At 45.1% G+C, this 15753-nt stretch overlaps 1 pseudogene; it reads right to left on the reverse strand.

The window, feature by feature from the left end:
• Nucleotides 1–3321: 3321 nt before the first annotated feature.
• The window catches only part of LOC113128083 (glutamine synthetase-like), a 14881-nt pseudogene continuing 2449 nt past the window's right edge, over nt 3322–15753 (reverse strand).

Raw genomic sequence — 15753 nt, forward strand, 5'->3', positions numbered from 1 at the left:
TGTATTGAGCTCTGGTTTGAGCCGCCAGAGTTCCCCGAGCCCGAGCCGCAGCCGCTCGAGCCGCCAGAGCTCCCCGAGCCCGAGCCGCAGCCGCTCGAGCCGCCAGAGTTCCCCAAGCCCGAGTCGCAGCCGCTCGATCCGCCAGAGCCAAAGCTAGAGCCCGAGCCGCCTCAGCCGCCAGAGCCAGAGTCGTCTCCAGCGGAATTCCCCGACCAGCCGCTTCAGCAGCCTCCTCCCGAGTGTCCCAAGCAGCCGTGCCCGCTGCTTTCCCGGCCGTCTCAGCGCTCTCAACGGCAGCTTCCCAGGCCTTCTCACCTGCACCGGTGCCGGCCGGTCCTGCAGCGTCTCCGGCTGTCCTTGCGTCCTCCGGAACGGCTTCGGACCCACGCCTGTCTGCAAGGCCGCCCTCCCGAGCGGCCCCGGACCTTCGCCCATCTCAGAGGCCGCCCTCCCGAACGGCCCCGGACCTTCGCCCATCTCTGAGGCCATCCACCCGGACGGCCTTGATCTTTGTTCCTCCCGGGGTTTGACCCCCAGAGCCTTGGAACTCTGGGGGGCTCCAGTTATGGACTCAGAGCCCTCCCGCCCACCCTGGATTTTTTTGTTTTGGCCGTCTGGTATCCGGCCTTGAGGGGGGGGTCCTGTCATGAGTCCCCTTGGAACTTCCTGTCAGAGGACCTTTATTTTGTATTGACTTCCTGTTTTCTCCCCTAGCTCTGTTCTCTGGCAGCTTCACGTTTGTAATTTGTGTTCATGAGTTTCACCTGTTTCTGTTATGTTCTCAACCACCGTCTGTGTTCAATTAGTTTGGTGCCCTGTCTATTTATACCTCCCTTGTTCCTTTGTTTAGTTGCCAAAGTATTAGTTGTAATTAGCCTGTGTTATGAAGTGAAAGTGTTTTTTTTATGACGACCGTCCCACCCGGTCTTTCTTCAGTTTCGACCATCTTATGTGGTCTAGTGAATTTACCGTCTCACCCGGTTCCCTTGTTTGCCCTGGAAGTCCCAGGAGAATAAAGCCTTGATTCCAGCTGGCTCCATCTCCAGAGTCCTGGTTTTACGAAGTAGGTTTTCTCCAGCTTTGTCAATCTAAATGTATGTGACCTGACACTCTGCACCTTTGGCAAGAGACAGATAGTGCTGCTTGACTATCTTGTGAAGACCGAAGCTTTTGGAGAGAGTAGACATCATGATTTTCTTCCAGACTCAAGAAAGTGCTTCTCTTTGAAAGCAGCACTCTTCCTTACTGACAGTATTTGTTGTCAGTGAAGTTTCATTCCTCATAAAAATATTTGGATAGGCACAAATTCAGAACAGTTAACACTCCTAGAGTCACAGGTGACTGTGTAATTTATTTTAATGTATCAACCTTTCCCAAGTTTTAAGTTGCCTGGAGCACTGAAGGGCCCTGGACTTTTTTTTTTTTTTCAATCCACTTCCTGTTGTTCCTTTTTTTTTCATCTGGCTTCACATGTTGAACTTCACTTAATTTTCAGCCTATTTAAGCTGTTGTCTCCTTTCTCTGTGGTGGACTGTAACGTGCCATGTGCAGTTTTTTACAGCCTTCTAACACAGAGTTCCAGATCTTAATTCTGCTTCACTTCCTGTGTTTTGACCCTGCATCCCTTCCTTTGACCTCTCATTCTGCTGTCCCCCATTGGTACCTTCACCTGAGTATTTTGCCCTTTGGCCTGACTTGTTTTGAACTATCTGCGATCAAGCATCTCTCCTGGGTTTTCCTACCCTTATTCTAAGGAGCATAGTGGAGATTATATTCTGATCTGTTCCATGAAGTAACACTACAGCCAGTATTCACTCAACCAGTCTGCTCTGTCTCACTGCAACAGCTTCTTTGTCACCTGTCCTGCTGGAATAGCAGCCCACTATGTCTCTCCAATGTTTCCCCAGCTAATTCATAGTGTGCCAGCCTGGACCGGTGTCTCCCACTTCGCTCCCTCTTCTACCATACTAAGCACCCTCACCTCTGTTTATCAAACATCTCCCTCCTCTTATCACAAGTCCAAAGACATCCATCAGTCTAAATTCTCATTCTCTATGTTTTAGTGAATCCTGCCATAATCAGCCACCTCCTCTTCCTGCATAAGTCTCTCCTGTTGCCGTGTCAGTTGAACCGATCTGCTTCTGTGTGTGGCATCACTGGGTCCAAAATCAAACTGTTGTAATGACTGAAAAAATGTGGCTTTTACAGACGATCCTACAGAAAATTATCCCCTGAATGTGCAGTTCCCCTCAGCTCTGTGTTGGTGCATGGCACGTTTTAGATCATTATGTAGCTGTCTGGCCACCAGCTTTGCTGGATCAAAAGAGCGTGTTTTGTGTTTTTTAAAAAAGAAGTTCTAAAATCTTGCTGTATATTACCTGCTTTGCACCAAACAATAGAGTATTCCAGTGACTAACTGTTAACTAGAGCAGAGTAGCTAACAGTTAAAACGCTAGATTTAGCCCTCGGCAGTTTGTAGTGACTCTGTCTTCTACTTTGAGGCAGTATCGTTCAGACAATATACAACCATGACAGTGCATTTTACATTTAATACCCCTTATTCCCACAGCTCGCTCTCTCTCTCACACACACATTCAAACATACAGTTGCACAGGACACGCTGCTGTGAATAAAAGCAGGTGTTTTGGTCGGGATAGAACCAGATGGCACAGCTGAAGTCAGATGACAGTTGAGGAACACTGAAATAGGACTCGAGCAATATCTGGTCTTTATTAATGGCAACAGGGTTTTGTTTGAATACACATTTAGTGATGGAGACAGAGATTCAGAAGCAGAAGGCGGGACTTGATAATCAGATTATCTCCATCATTTTGGAGAATTTGTACTATTTTTCTTTCATTTTATTTAGTTTGAGTCGTTCTTTGAACTTACTTTTGTGGAATAATTCTGGACTGGTATAACATGTTTTCTTTTATACACTTACTATCTATTATGGCCTGATTTTGTATGTGCACATTATTCACTTTGTCCAGTATCCTTTTATTGCTGGTCAAAAACTGCTTGCTCCATTACTAGTAAAGACATATATATTCTCTGAGCCAGTTATTCAAAAAGAAACGGTCTCTGTGTGTAATTCAAGATTATTGGAAGAAAATAAAATGGGTCCGAGGTAAATAGAATATGTATACTGTGTATATTTATATTATACATTTCTTACCTACCAAAACATCTGCAATGAAACATCAAATGTGTTGAATTTCTCAAAAAAATTTAACAAAGCCACAGAACTGCGTAATTCGTTTTTATGTAAATCAGTGTTGCAGTCTGTGGTACTGTACTTCAGAGGTTTTTTCTTCCTTTTCAAGCAGCAGTAGTCTTCTTTCCCTCATCATCTTCCTCAGCTGCTCCCAGCAGGCAGGTTTCAGCCAAGGCCCTCATCACAGAGTAGGGGTCACAGTTGGCAGCAGGACGTCTGTCCTCCAAGTACCCACAGCCACTCCGGCTGACGTGGTCTGGGATGCGAACACTAACCTTACGAGAGGCTGTGGCTGTAGAGAAGCTTTGGAAACTGGATGTAGTAGATTGATTAGTGAGACGAATCATGTTGTCAGCACCACCATGTGGATCGTAGACACGGAGGTGCTGAGAGTGACGCTTGGTCAGTCTTGCGATTGCTTCTTCAATGTATCTGTAACGTTGCAGAGAATGGATTTTATTTGTTCATCTCTTTCTAAATGGATATGTGTTTTACACCAAGGGCATAGAACTGGATTTTGGATAGTGTGTGTTTGTGTTAATTAGTAGTCAAAACTTACTGGAGTCCCCCTTTGCTCCTCATCTCCTTGGTGCTGAAATTGGTGTGACAGCCTGATGTATGTTTTTTTTCCTCGATGGGTGTAGCATCCAAGGAGGCAACAACCCCAAAGTCTTCACAGACACGGTGCAGAATGTAACGGGCCATCCAGACATGATCCCCCACTTCTATCCCCTCACATGGGCCAACCTGGAACTCCCACTTACACACACAAAACAGTGATCACAGAGATTTATTAAATTGAAAATGTATAATTCCACTGTACAGGCTTCACATATAATCAAAAAACAATGTGCTGAAGTGAGGTCTTGAGTATTTTTTGTATCATGTGATCTTTTTGGTATTATTAATTCAATTTATTTGGGCCTTTTTGAACACCTTACGGTGTAAATCTGGACAATTACATGAGGAAGATCTTCAGCCAGAATAGATCCAATGATGTTGCAGTTTAATAGCACACATTCTCACAACTGGACTACCTGATACTCAATGCAGTAATATTTTTGACACACACTGCCTTTTATTTTGTCATATGAAACTTAGATTATTTTAGTACCTGTGTTGCATGTCATTAGTCTTGTTTATCCCAAGTTTCCACTGTTCATTACCTAAAGTGGCTAAAAATTCTGCCTATGCTTGATGACATTTCTTTCAGGTGTAAAACTTTAACTTAATTAAGCTAAATATATTGGTTAACTAAGGTAGTAACATTTTTCTCCCAATAATTTTCCTATGACAACAATGATTTTGGTTCAAATGCAGTCTGACAAGCTGTTTATACCTGTGTGGGAAATGCCTCTGCATTGGTGCCACTGATATTTATACCAGCATACAGGCAGGCTCTGTAGTGACTGATGGAATGTCTCTTCCAAGCATATTGTTAATTCCCACAGTGCAAGGATCTGAGAGGAATGTGATGAGGAAGCGTTACAATTTAAAAAGCGGTATAAGAACTGTGAATTGATACATGATAATTACAGATTTATTTCTAAAATTAAAATGCCTTTTTTTCTGGACCAGTCCAATATTTACATATCTGCTCTTGGTCATACCTGCAGTAAATGGGAGTCCCAGAGAAGGCCAACCAAAGGGTTTTCCATCCAGATCAAGGAGCATGTACTCCTGCTCCATCCCAAACCAGGGCTGAAAGTCTTTCACTTTCTCCATGACTTTAACACATTGTGAACGCTGATTACTCCCTGTGGGAAAACACAGAACAACCAGTTCAGAATCAGCAGCAGCCCCAGCTTTCATGTGCCAGAACTCAGAGTGGACATTCATGTAGGTGACACTTTTGAGCTCTCAGCTAAAACCTTAGTTTAATACCTGTAGGTGCATAGTTGCCATCAAGCACTTCACACAAACCAGTTTGTTAGGGTCAAGAGTGAAAGGATCTCGAAACATTCTGACCGGGACCAAAACGACTTCAGTTATTTTCTCATCTGGCCAGAGGCACTCCATTCAGGTACGTCTGTCAGGGATGAATATTTTAAAAGTTAAAACTATATGAAACAGGAAAATATCAGGTATGATATTTCTAAATTGTGAAAGCCAATGATAATGCTATCAGACACATTTTTAACTAAAGTGAAATTATCAGTGTCTTCTACTATACCTCTGATTCCAGCTGGCTCCATCTCCAGAGTCCTGGTTTTACAAAGTAGGTTTTCTCCAGCTTTGTAATCCAAATGTATGTGACCTGACACTCTGCACCTTTGGCAAGAGACAGATAGTGCTGCTTGACTATCTTGTGAAGACCGAAGCTTCTGGAGAGAGTAGACATCATGATTTTCTTCCAGACTCAAGGAAATGCTTATCTTTGAATGCAGCACTCTTCCTTACAGACGGTATTTGTTGCCAGTGAAGTTTCATTCCTCATAAAATCAGTTATTTTCTCTCTCAATCTGGCAGATAGGCACTCCAATTCAGGTACGTCCTGTCAGGGGATGAAATATGTTAGAAAGTTAACAACTATATAACACGGAAAATATCAGGTAGAATTCTAAATTGTGAAAGCAAATGTATAATGCTATCAGACACATTTTAACTCGAAAGTGAAATTATCAGTGTCTGTCTACGATACCTCTGATTCCAGCGGCTCCATCTCTAGGCTGGTTTTAGCAAAGTAGGTTTTCTCCAGCTTTGTCAAATCCTATGTATGTGACCTCTGACAACTCTGCAACCTTGGAAGAGACAGATAGTGCTGCTTGACTATCTTGTGAAGACCGAAGCTTTTGGAGAGAGTCGACATCATGCTTTTCTTCCAGCTCAAGGAAAGAGACTCTCTTTGAAAGCAGCACACTTCCTTACGGACAGTATATGTTTCAAGTGAGCCTGGTCAAAACAAATATTGGATACGTTACATTCTGCACCGGTCTGTGAGACTTTGGGGTTGTTGCCTCCTGGATGCTACACCCATCGAGAGGAAAAAAAACATACATCAGGCTTTCACCCCCAATATCAGCAACTTCACACCAAGGAGATGAGGAGCAAGGGACTCCAGTAGTTTTTGACTACTAATTAACACAAACACACACTATCCAAAATCCAGTTCTATGCCCTGGTTGTAAAAACACATATCCATTTAGAAAGATGAACAAATAAAATCCATTCTCTGTCAACGTTACAGATACATTGAAGAAGCATCGCAAGACTAGACAAGCGTCACCGCAGCACCTCCGTTTCTGACGATCCACATGGTGGGGCTGACAACATGATTCGTCTCACTATCAACTACTACGATTCCAGTTTCCAAGCTTCTCTACAAGCCCAGCCCTCGTAGGTAAGTGTTCGCATACCCAGACCACGTCAGCCGGAGTGGCTGGGGGTACTTGGAGGACAGACGTCCTGCTGCCAACTGTGACCCCTTACTCTGTGATGGGGCCTGGCTGGAAACCTGCCTGCTGGGAGCATCTGAGGAGATATGAGGGAAAAGAAACTGTTGTGCTGGCATAAAGGAAGAAAAAACCTCTGAGTTACAGTACCACAGACTGCAACACTGATTTACTAAAAACATACGCAGTTCTGTGGCTTTGTTAAATTTTTTTGAGAAATCAAACATTGATGTTCCTGCAGATGTTTTGGTAGTTAAGAATGAATAATTAAAATATACACAGTAATTTACATTTACTCGGACCCATTTATTTTCTTCCATATCTATCTGAATTAACACCAGAGACCGTCTTTTCTTTTTTGATTAACTGGCTCAGAGAATATCTAGTCTTGCTAGTAAGGGAGCAACAGTTTTTGACCAGCAATAAAGGCTACTGGACAAAGTGTAATGATGTGCACATACAAAATCAGGCCATAATAGATAGTAAGTGTCATAAAGAAAACATGTTAACCAGTCCAGAATTATTCCACAAACAGTAAGTTCAAAGAATGCTCAAAACTAAATAAAAATGAAAGAAAAATAGTACAAATTCTCCAAAGATGGAGATAACTGATTATCAAGTCCCGCTTTGCTCTGAATCTCTGTCCCATCACTAATGTGTATTCAAACAAAACCTGTTTGCCATTAATAAAGACCAGATATTGCTCGAGTCCTATTTCAGTGTTCCTCAACTTCATGCTACTCAGCGGTGCATCTGGTTCTATCCCGACCAAAAACACCTGCTTTTATTCACAGCAGCGTGTCCTGTGCAACTGTATGTTTGAATGTGTGTGTGGAGAGAGAGCGAGCTGTGGAAATAAGGGGTATTAAATGTAAAATGCACTGTCATGGTTGTATATTGTTCTGACACGATACTGCCATCAAAGTAGAAGAACAGAGTCACTACAAACGCGAGGGGCTAAATCTAGCGTTTAAACTGTTAGCTACTCTGCTCTAGTTAACAGTTCGTCCACTGGAATACTCTATTGTTTGGTGCAAAGCAGGTAATATACAGACAAGATTTTAGAACTTCTTTTTTAAAAAACACAAAACACAGCTCTTTTGATCCAGCAAAGCTGGTGGCCAGAGCAGCTACTAATGATCTAAAACGTGCCATGCACCAACACAGAGCTGAGGGAACTGCACATTCAGGGGATAATTTTCTGTAGGATCGTCTGTAAAAAGCCACATATTTTTCAGTCCATTACACAGTTTGATTTTGGACCAGTGATGCCACACACAGAAGCAGATCGGTTCAACTGACACGGCAACAGAGAGACTTATGCAGGAGAGGAGGTGGCTGATTATGGCAGGATTCACTAAAAACTAGAGAATGAGAATTTATGACTGATGGATGTCTTTGGACTGTGATAAGAGGAGGGAGATGTTGAATAAACAGCAGGTGAGGGTGCTTAGTAATGGTAGAAGAGGGGAGCGAAGTGGGAGACCCGGGCCAGTGCTGGCACACTAGGAATTACTGGGAAACATTAGGAGAGACATAGTGGGCTCTATTCCAGCAGGACAGTGACAAAGAAGCTGTTGCAGTTGAGACAGAGCAGACTGGTGAGTGAATACGGCTGTAGTGTTACTTCATGGAAACAGTCAGAATATATCTCCACTATGCTCCTTGAGAAGGGTAGGAAAACCCAGGAGAGATGCTTGATCGCAGATAGTTCAAACAAAGTCAGGCCAAAGGGCAAAATACTCAGGTGAAGTACAATGGGGGGACGCAGAATGAGAGGTCAAAGGAAGGGATGCAGGGTCAAAAACACAGGAAGTGAAGCAGAATTAAGATCTGGAACTCGGTGTTAGAAGGCTGTAAAAATGCAGCAGGCCACGTTACCAGTCCACCACAGAGAAAGGAGACAACAGCTTAAATAGGCTGAAAATTAGTGAAGTTCAACATGTGAAGCCAGATAAAAAAAAAGAACAACAGAAAGTGGATTGAAAAAAAAAAAAAGTCCAGGGCCCTTCAGTGGCATCAGGCACTTAAAACTTGGGAAAGTTGATACATTAAAATAAATTACACAGTCACCTGTACTCTAGAGTGTTACTGTTCTGAATTTGTGCCTATCCAAATATTTATGAGGAATGACAACTTCACTGACAACAAATACTGTCAGTAAGGAAGAGTTGCTGCTTTCAAGAGAAGAACTTTCTTGAGTCTGGAAGAAAATCAGATGTCCTACTCTCTCCAAAAGCTTCGGTCTTCACAAGATGTCACAGCAGACACATCTGTCCTCTTGCCAAAGGGTGCAGAGTGTCAGGTCACATACATTTAGATTGACAAAGCGTGGAGAAAACCTACTTCGTAAAACGCAGACCTGGAGATGGAGCCAGCTGGAATCAGCTTTATTCTCCTGGGACTTCCAGGGCAACAAAGGGAACCGGGTGAGAACGGTAATTCACATAGACCACATAAGATGGTCGAAACTGAAGAAGACCGGGTGGGACGGTCGTCATAAAAAAAAACACTTTCACTTCATAACACAGGCTAATTACAACTAATACTTTTGGCAACTAAACAAAGGAACAAGGGAGGTATAAATAGACAGGGCACACAAACTATATGAGACACAGACGGTGGTTGAGAACATAACGAAACGAGGTGAAAACTCATGAACACAAATTACAAACGTGAAGTGCCAGAGAACAGAGCTAGGGGAGAAAACAGGAAGTCAATACAAAATAAAGGTCCTCTGACAGAAGTTCCAAGGGACTCATTACAGACCCCCCTCAAGGCGGATACCAGACGGCCAAACAAAAAAATCCAGGTGGGGCGGGAGGGCTCTGAGTCAATAACGGAGCCCCCCCAGAGTCCAAGGCTCTGGGGGTGCAAAACCCAGGGAGGAACAAAGATCAAAGCCGTCCGGGTGGTGGCCTCAGAGAGGGCGAGGTCCGGGCCGTTCGGAGGGCGGCCTTGAGATGGGCGAAGGTCCGCGTGGCGCTCGGGAGGCGGCCTTGCAGGACAGGTGGGTCCGAAGCCGTCCAGGAGGACGCAAGGACAGCCGGAGACGCTGCAGGACCGGCCGGCACCGGTGCCAGGTGGAGAAGGCCTGGGAAGCTTTGCCGTTGAGAGCGCTGAGACGGCCGGGAAAAGGCCGGGCACGGCTGCTTGGGACACTCGGAGGAGGCTGCTGAAGCGGCTGGTCGGGATTCCCGCTGGGACGACTCTGGCTCTGCGCGAGGCGGCTCGGCTCTAGCTTTGGCCTGGCGACGAGCGCGTGGCTGCGCGCGGCGCTGGGGACTCTGGGCGGCGCTCGAGCGGCTGCGGCATCGGGCTCGGGGAGATCTCTGGCGGCTGCGAGCGGCTGCGGCTCGCTCGGGGAACTCTGGCGGCTCAACCAGAGCTCCAATACAAAATAAAGGTCCTCTGACAGGAAGTTCCAAGGGGACTCGACAGTAGAGACTGATAATTTCACTTTAGAGGTTAAAAAATGTGTCTGATGCATTATCATTGGCTTTCACAATTTAGAAATATCAAACTGATATTTTCCTGTTTCATATAGTTTTAACTTTTAAAATATTCACCCTGACAGACGTAACCTGAATGGAGTGCCTCCTGGCCAGAGTGAGAAATAACTGAAGTCGTTTTGTCCGGTCAGAATGTTTTCGAGATCCTTTCACTCTTGACCCTAACAACTGGTTCTGGTGTGAAGTGCTTGATGGCAACTATGCACCTACAGGTATTAAACTAAGGTTTTAGCTGAGAATCAAAGTGTCACCTACATGAATGTCCACTCTGAGTCTGGCACTGAACGCTGGGGCTGCTGCTGATTCTGAACTGGTTGTTCGTGTTTTCCACACAGGGAGTAATCAGCGTTCACAATGTGTTAAAAGTCATGGAGAAAGTGAAAACTTTCAGCCCTGGTTTGGGATGGAGCAGATACATGCTCCTTGATCTGGATGGAAAGCCTTTGGTTGGGCCCGTTCAGGGACTTCGACTTATACCAGGTGTGATTAAGAGCAGATATGTAAATATCAGGGGTGGAAAGTAATGTATTACAATTTTTCCATGTTACGTAATTGATTAGGTTTTTTGTTTCACTTGTAAATTTTAAAGTAGTTTTTAAAATCTGTAATTTACTTTTACTGAAGTATGTATATTTTTCAAGTATTGTACTTCAGTACATTTCAAATACATACCATTACTCGTAAAAAATAAATGATAAAAAAATCAAACCAGAAACTAATGTATGTTCTGAAGTATATTTAACCCTCTCTAAGGGGTCAAGGGTTTTGGGGCCTGGACAAGTTTTAATATGTCCTGACATTTGTGCTTCTTTCAATTGCTTTTAAACCATATTAATGGCTTAAAGTCTGATAACACTGTAATCAGCAACAAACTGGGCTTACAAAATATGTGAGCAGCAAGTTACAGATATACATGATGTGTTTTTGAAAAAAACAGCATTTATGCATGGTTAGCAAAAACTACATTTTTAGTCATTGAAATAAGGCCATAAAAATACAGAAACATCCGTTCTCAGACTTTTGAGAACGGCATCTGAGTGTTTTGCTTCAAAATGATGTGAAAACCCATCCGTTTTACTCAATCACGAAAACAATACACCGATTAGACTTTTTATAGGCCCTTTTTTTGTAGAAAAGACATGCAAGAAGGCCTGCATGATCATGAAAAATCACGTGATTTCAATGAGAAGCAAAAGACCCCGCATGATGAGCTGCATAATGAGCCTTTCAGTCAGGAAAGATAGTGAGAGGGAATTACTCATCTGGAATATGTCCTCTGCTGCGTCCAGTTGTAAGGTAAAAGTAAAATGTAGAATGTAGATCAAGATTTTAGCTGAAAATTATAACAGATGGTTAGTTATACATTTTAAGAAAACACTCAGATGAGATGCATTTATTTTTTCCACTAAATATTAACATAATAAAAATATATTTAGTTTGGAACAGGATTGATGTATACATGTGCCAGCGGCCCCACCTTGAAACCGCCCTTATCGTGCTGGATGGGTTTGAGGTGCCCGTTGATCCTAGACTATGTTGTCCGGGGCTATATGCCTCTGGCAGGGTCTCCCAGGCAAACAGGTCCTAGGTGAAGGACCAGAAAGGAGTGGTTCAGTGACCTCTTATGAATCAAAATCGAGGACCGTGATATCGCCCGGCATGGCGAAGCCGGAGCCAGGCCTGGGGTTGGGGCCCCATTGGCGAGCGCCTGGTGGCTGGGTCTCCCCCATGGGCCCAGCCGGGCAAAGCCCGAAAAGAGCGGCGTGGGGGCCGCCCTTCTGTGGACCACCACCCGCAGGAGGATCCATAAGGGGCCGGTCCTAGTGGACGCTGGTCGAGGACGGGACCCGGCGACCCGATCCCTGGATCGAAACTGGCTCTAGGGACGTGAATGTCACTCACTGGGGGGGAAGGAGCCTGATTTGTGCGGGAGGTCGAGCCGTACTGACTAAGAAGGCGGCTCACCTCACACACAGCCTGGCTCTGAAACCCACTCCTTGAGAGGGGCTGGACTCTCTTCACTCTGAGTGATTCGCGGTGAGAGGCAGCGAGCGGTGTGGCTTGCTCATAGCTCCCCAGCTCAGCCGCCAGGTGTTGGAGTTTTCCCCCACCAGAGTGAAAGGGTCGTTCCCTGCGCCTTTGGGTCCTCAGTGGCAAAGCAAGGACAAAACATCCAGAGACTTGAGGATCACGGGGTGGATCATCTCCACCCCGAGTACTGTGTGTTGGGCTGTCATGGCTGACATGCCTGTGCAACATCGTGTGGCGTTCGGGGACAGTACCCCTGGATTGGCAGACCGGGGTGGTGGTTCCTCTTGTAAGAAGGGGGACTGGAGGGTGTGTTCCAACTAATAGAGGGATCACACTCCTCAGCCTCCCGGGGAAGGTCTATGCCAGGGTACTGGAGAGGAGGATCGGCCGGTGGTCGAACCTCGGACCAGGAGAGAACAATGCGGTTTCCATCCTGGCCGTGGAACACTGGACGCACCTCTATACCTCCGAGGGTGCTCGAGATTCATGGGAGTTTGCCCAACCAGTCCACAGGTGTTTTTGTGGACTTGGAGAAGGCATTCGAACGGTCCCTCGTGACATCCTGTGGAGGTGCTCCAGGAGTACGGGGTCCGGGGGCCCTTGCTGAGGGCTATCCGGTTTCTGTACAAACAGCAGGAGCTGTTCGCATTGCCGGTAGGAAGTCAACCTGTTCCCAGCACGTTGGACTCCGGCAGGGCTGCCCCTTTTGTCACTGGTCTGTTCATTACTTAATGGACGAGATTGTCTAGCGGCAGCCAGGGGCCGGAGGGAGTCCAGTTCGGGGACCACAGGATTTCATCTCTGCTTTTGCAGATGATGGTTGTCCGGTTGGCTCCATCGAGCCAGATCTTCAGCGTGTGCAAGGGCGGTTTTGCAACGAGTGTGAAGTGGCTGTGATGAGAATCTGCACCTCCAAGTCCAAGGCCATGGACTCAACGGAAAAAGGTGGCTTGCCATCTCCAAGCCAGGGAGAGATCCTGGCCTGCAAGGTGGAAAAGTTTTAAGTATCTCGGGGTCCTGTTCACCGAGTGAGGGAAGGACGGAACGTAAGATTGACAGACGGAATCGGGGCCATCAGCAGCAGTAATGTGGTCGGTGTACCGGTCCATGTGGTGACCAGTCAATCTACGTTCCTGCTCTCACCTATGGTCATGAGCTCTTGGGTCATGACTGAAGAACAAGATCGCGGGATACAAGCGGCGAATGAGCTTCCTCCGCAGGTGTGGCGGGCGACTCCGTTAGAGATAGGGTGAGGAGCTCGGTCACCAGGGAGGAGCTCGGAGTAGAGCCCGTGCCCTCCACATCGAGAGGAGTCCAGTCGAGGTGGCTCGGGCATCTGTTTCGGATGCCTCCGGGGGCGCCTCCCTCATAGAGATGTTCCGGGCATGTCCCACCGGGAGGAGACCCCGGGAAGAACCAGGACACGCTGGAGGGATATGTCTCCCGGCTGCCTGGGGAACGCCTCGGTGTCCCACCGGAGGAGGCTGGAGGAAGTGTCCAGGGAGAAGGAAGTCTGGGTATCCCTGATTCGGCTACTGCCCCGCAACCCGGCCCCGGATAAGCGGAAGAAGATGGATGGATAGATGGATGTGCCGTCGGCGCCCATTCTACATCATAATTGTGACAGAAAAAAAAGTAGTAGGTGAGTGTCTGAAATACATTAAGAAGTTCACTATATAGTCCCTATATAGCTACGGCAGCACTATCAAGGTGAGGGCTAGGATGTTTGGACATTCGGACACAGCCACAGAGACGGAGTTGATCACTTGATTGACTGTGGTGTTTAATACTGAATAGGCATTAGAAGTTACCCCAGTCCTATTTATATAGGTCAGTAGGAGCCTACTACACTCCTAGAGACAAAGTGAAGTCAACGCTAATTAGCATTAGCAACTAAAGGCCAAGCCCTTAAGGCAAGGCAAGGCAAGGCAAAGCAAGTTTATTTATATAGCACAATTCATACACAGAGAATTCAAAGTGCTTACAGAAATAAAAGACAGGTTAAAATACATAGGCAAGAATAAAAATAAAAATGCGATGCCACCACTTTGTCACCATATTTGCCCCTTATGATATCGACTATGGACCATGCTGACCCATATTTGTGGGTCCCCTACTTTCAGTTTGTCCCATCCCTGATGGACTAAAAGTACCCTTACATGCCTCATGTTTTTATACACTGCAAAGTAACTAAGTAACTTTTACTTTGAGCAAATTTTTAAAAGGACTTCTTATATTTTTACCTGATAGATTTTACAATGATAATTCTACTGGCCTTATGTAAAATTTAATCAAAGTAAACAGTACTTTTACTTGAGTGGAATATGTTTGTACTCTTTCCACCTCTGGTAAATTTTGGATTGATTCTGAAACAACCCTATTTTAGGTTTTAGGAGAAAAAATGCAATTTGTCTTTATCATTTAAAATGTATTACGTAAATTTCCAATTTCAGTTCTTATACTGTGTTTCAGTTGTAACTGTTTCTTCATCAGAGTCGTTTTGTGTCTTTCTCAGTGGTCTGGTTACCTGGGTAATTAACAATATTCTTGGAGAGACATTTTCCATCATCACTACAAAGCCTGCCTGTATGTGGTATAAATATCTGTGGCAGCACGCAGAAGCCTGGCCCTTCCAGGTAAAACACGTGTCTGACGGGTTTTGAACCAAATTCATATTTATGAATAGGAAAATCAGTTGTTGAAAAAACAAGTTTACACTACATGTAGGTCAAATAACTTTAACATTTACACCGAGGGAGATGGACATCAAACATAAGCAGCATTTTCCCCCTTTAGTAGGTAATAAGTAGAAAACCGGGCTTTGAACAGAACAATCCAAATGCACAACACAACAAAACACATGTCAAAATGTTACTACTGGTACTAACATAGTATCTGGTAGTCAAGTAGTAAAAAATGCAAACTATTAAAACACGTGTGTGCGTGCGTGCTCGTATAAGTGGGAGTTCCAGGTGGCCCATGTGAGGGATAGAAGTGGGGATCATGTCGGAATGGCCGTGTCTGTGAGACTTTGGGGTTGTTGCCTCCTTGGATACTACACCCAGCGAGGAAAAAAAAAAAATACAATCGGGCTGTCACATCATTTCCACGCCAAGGAGAGGAGGCAAGGGGGACTCAGTAAGTTTTGACTACTAAAACACAAACACACACTATCCAAATACGTTCTATGCCTTGGGGTAAAACAATATCCATTTAGAAAGAGATGAAACAAATAAAATCCATTGTCTGCGACGTTACAGATACATTGAAGAAGCATCAGAAACTAGTACTGAGCAAGCGTACACTCTCAGCACATCCGTGTCTACGATCACATGGTGGGGCTGAACAACATGATTCGTCTCACTAATCAATCACTACATCCAGTTTCCAACAGCTCTCTACAGCCACAGCCCCTCGTAGGTTAGTGTTCGCATCCAGACCACGTACCTGGAAATGCTTATGACTGACAATGACCTTCATTGCTCCAAGCAACTTAAATTTGGAAAGGTTGATACATTAAAATAAATTACAACATGTCACATGTGACTCTAGGAGTGCTAATCGTTCTGAATTTTGTGCCTTCAAAAATAGTTTATAATGA

The sequence above is a fragment of the Mastacembelus armatus genome, chromosome 1 (genome assembly GCF_900324485.2).
Source record: "Mastacembelus armatus chromosome 1, fMasArm1.2, whole genome shotgun sequence".
In the NCBI taxonomy this organism is placed as follows: Eukaryota; Metazoa; Chordata; class Actinopteri; order Synbranchiformes; family Mastacembelidae; genus Mastacembelus; species Mastacembelus armatus.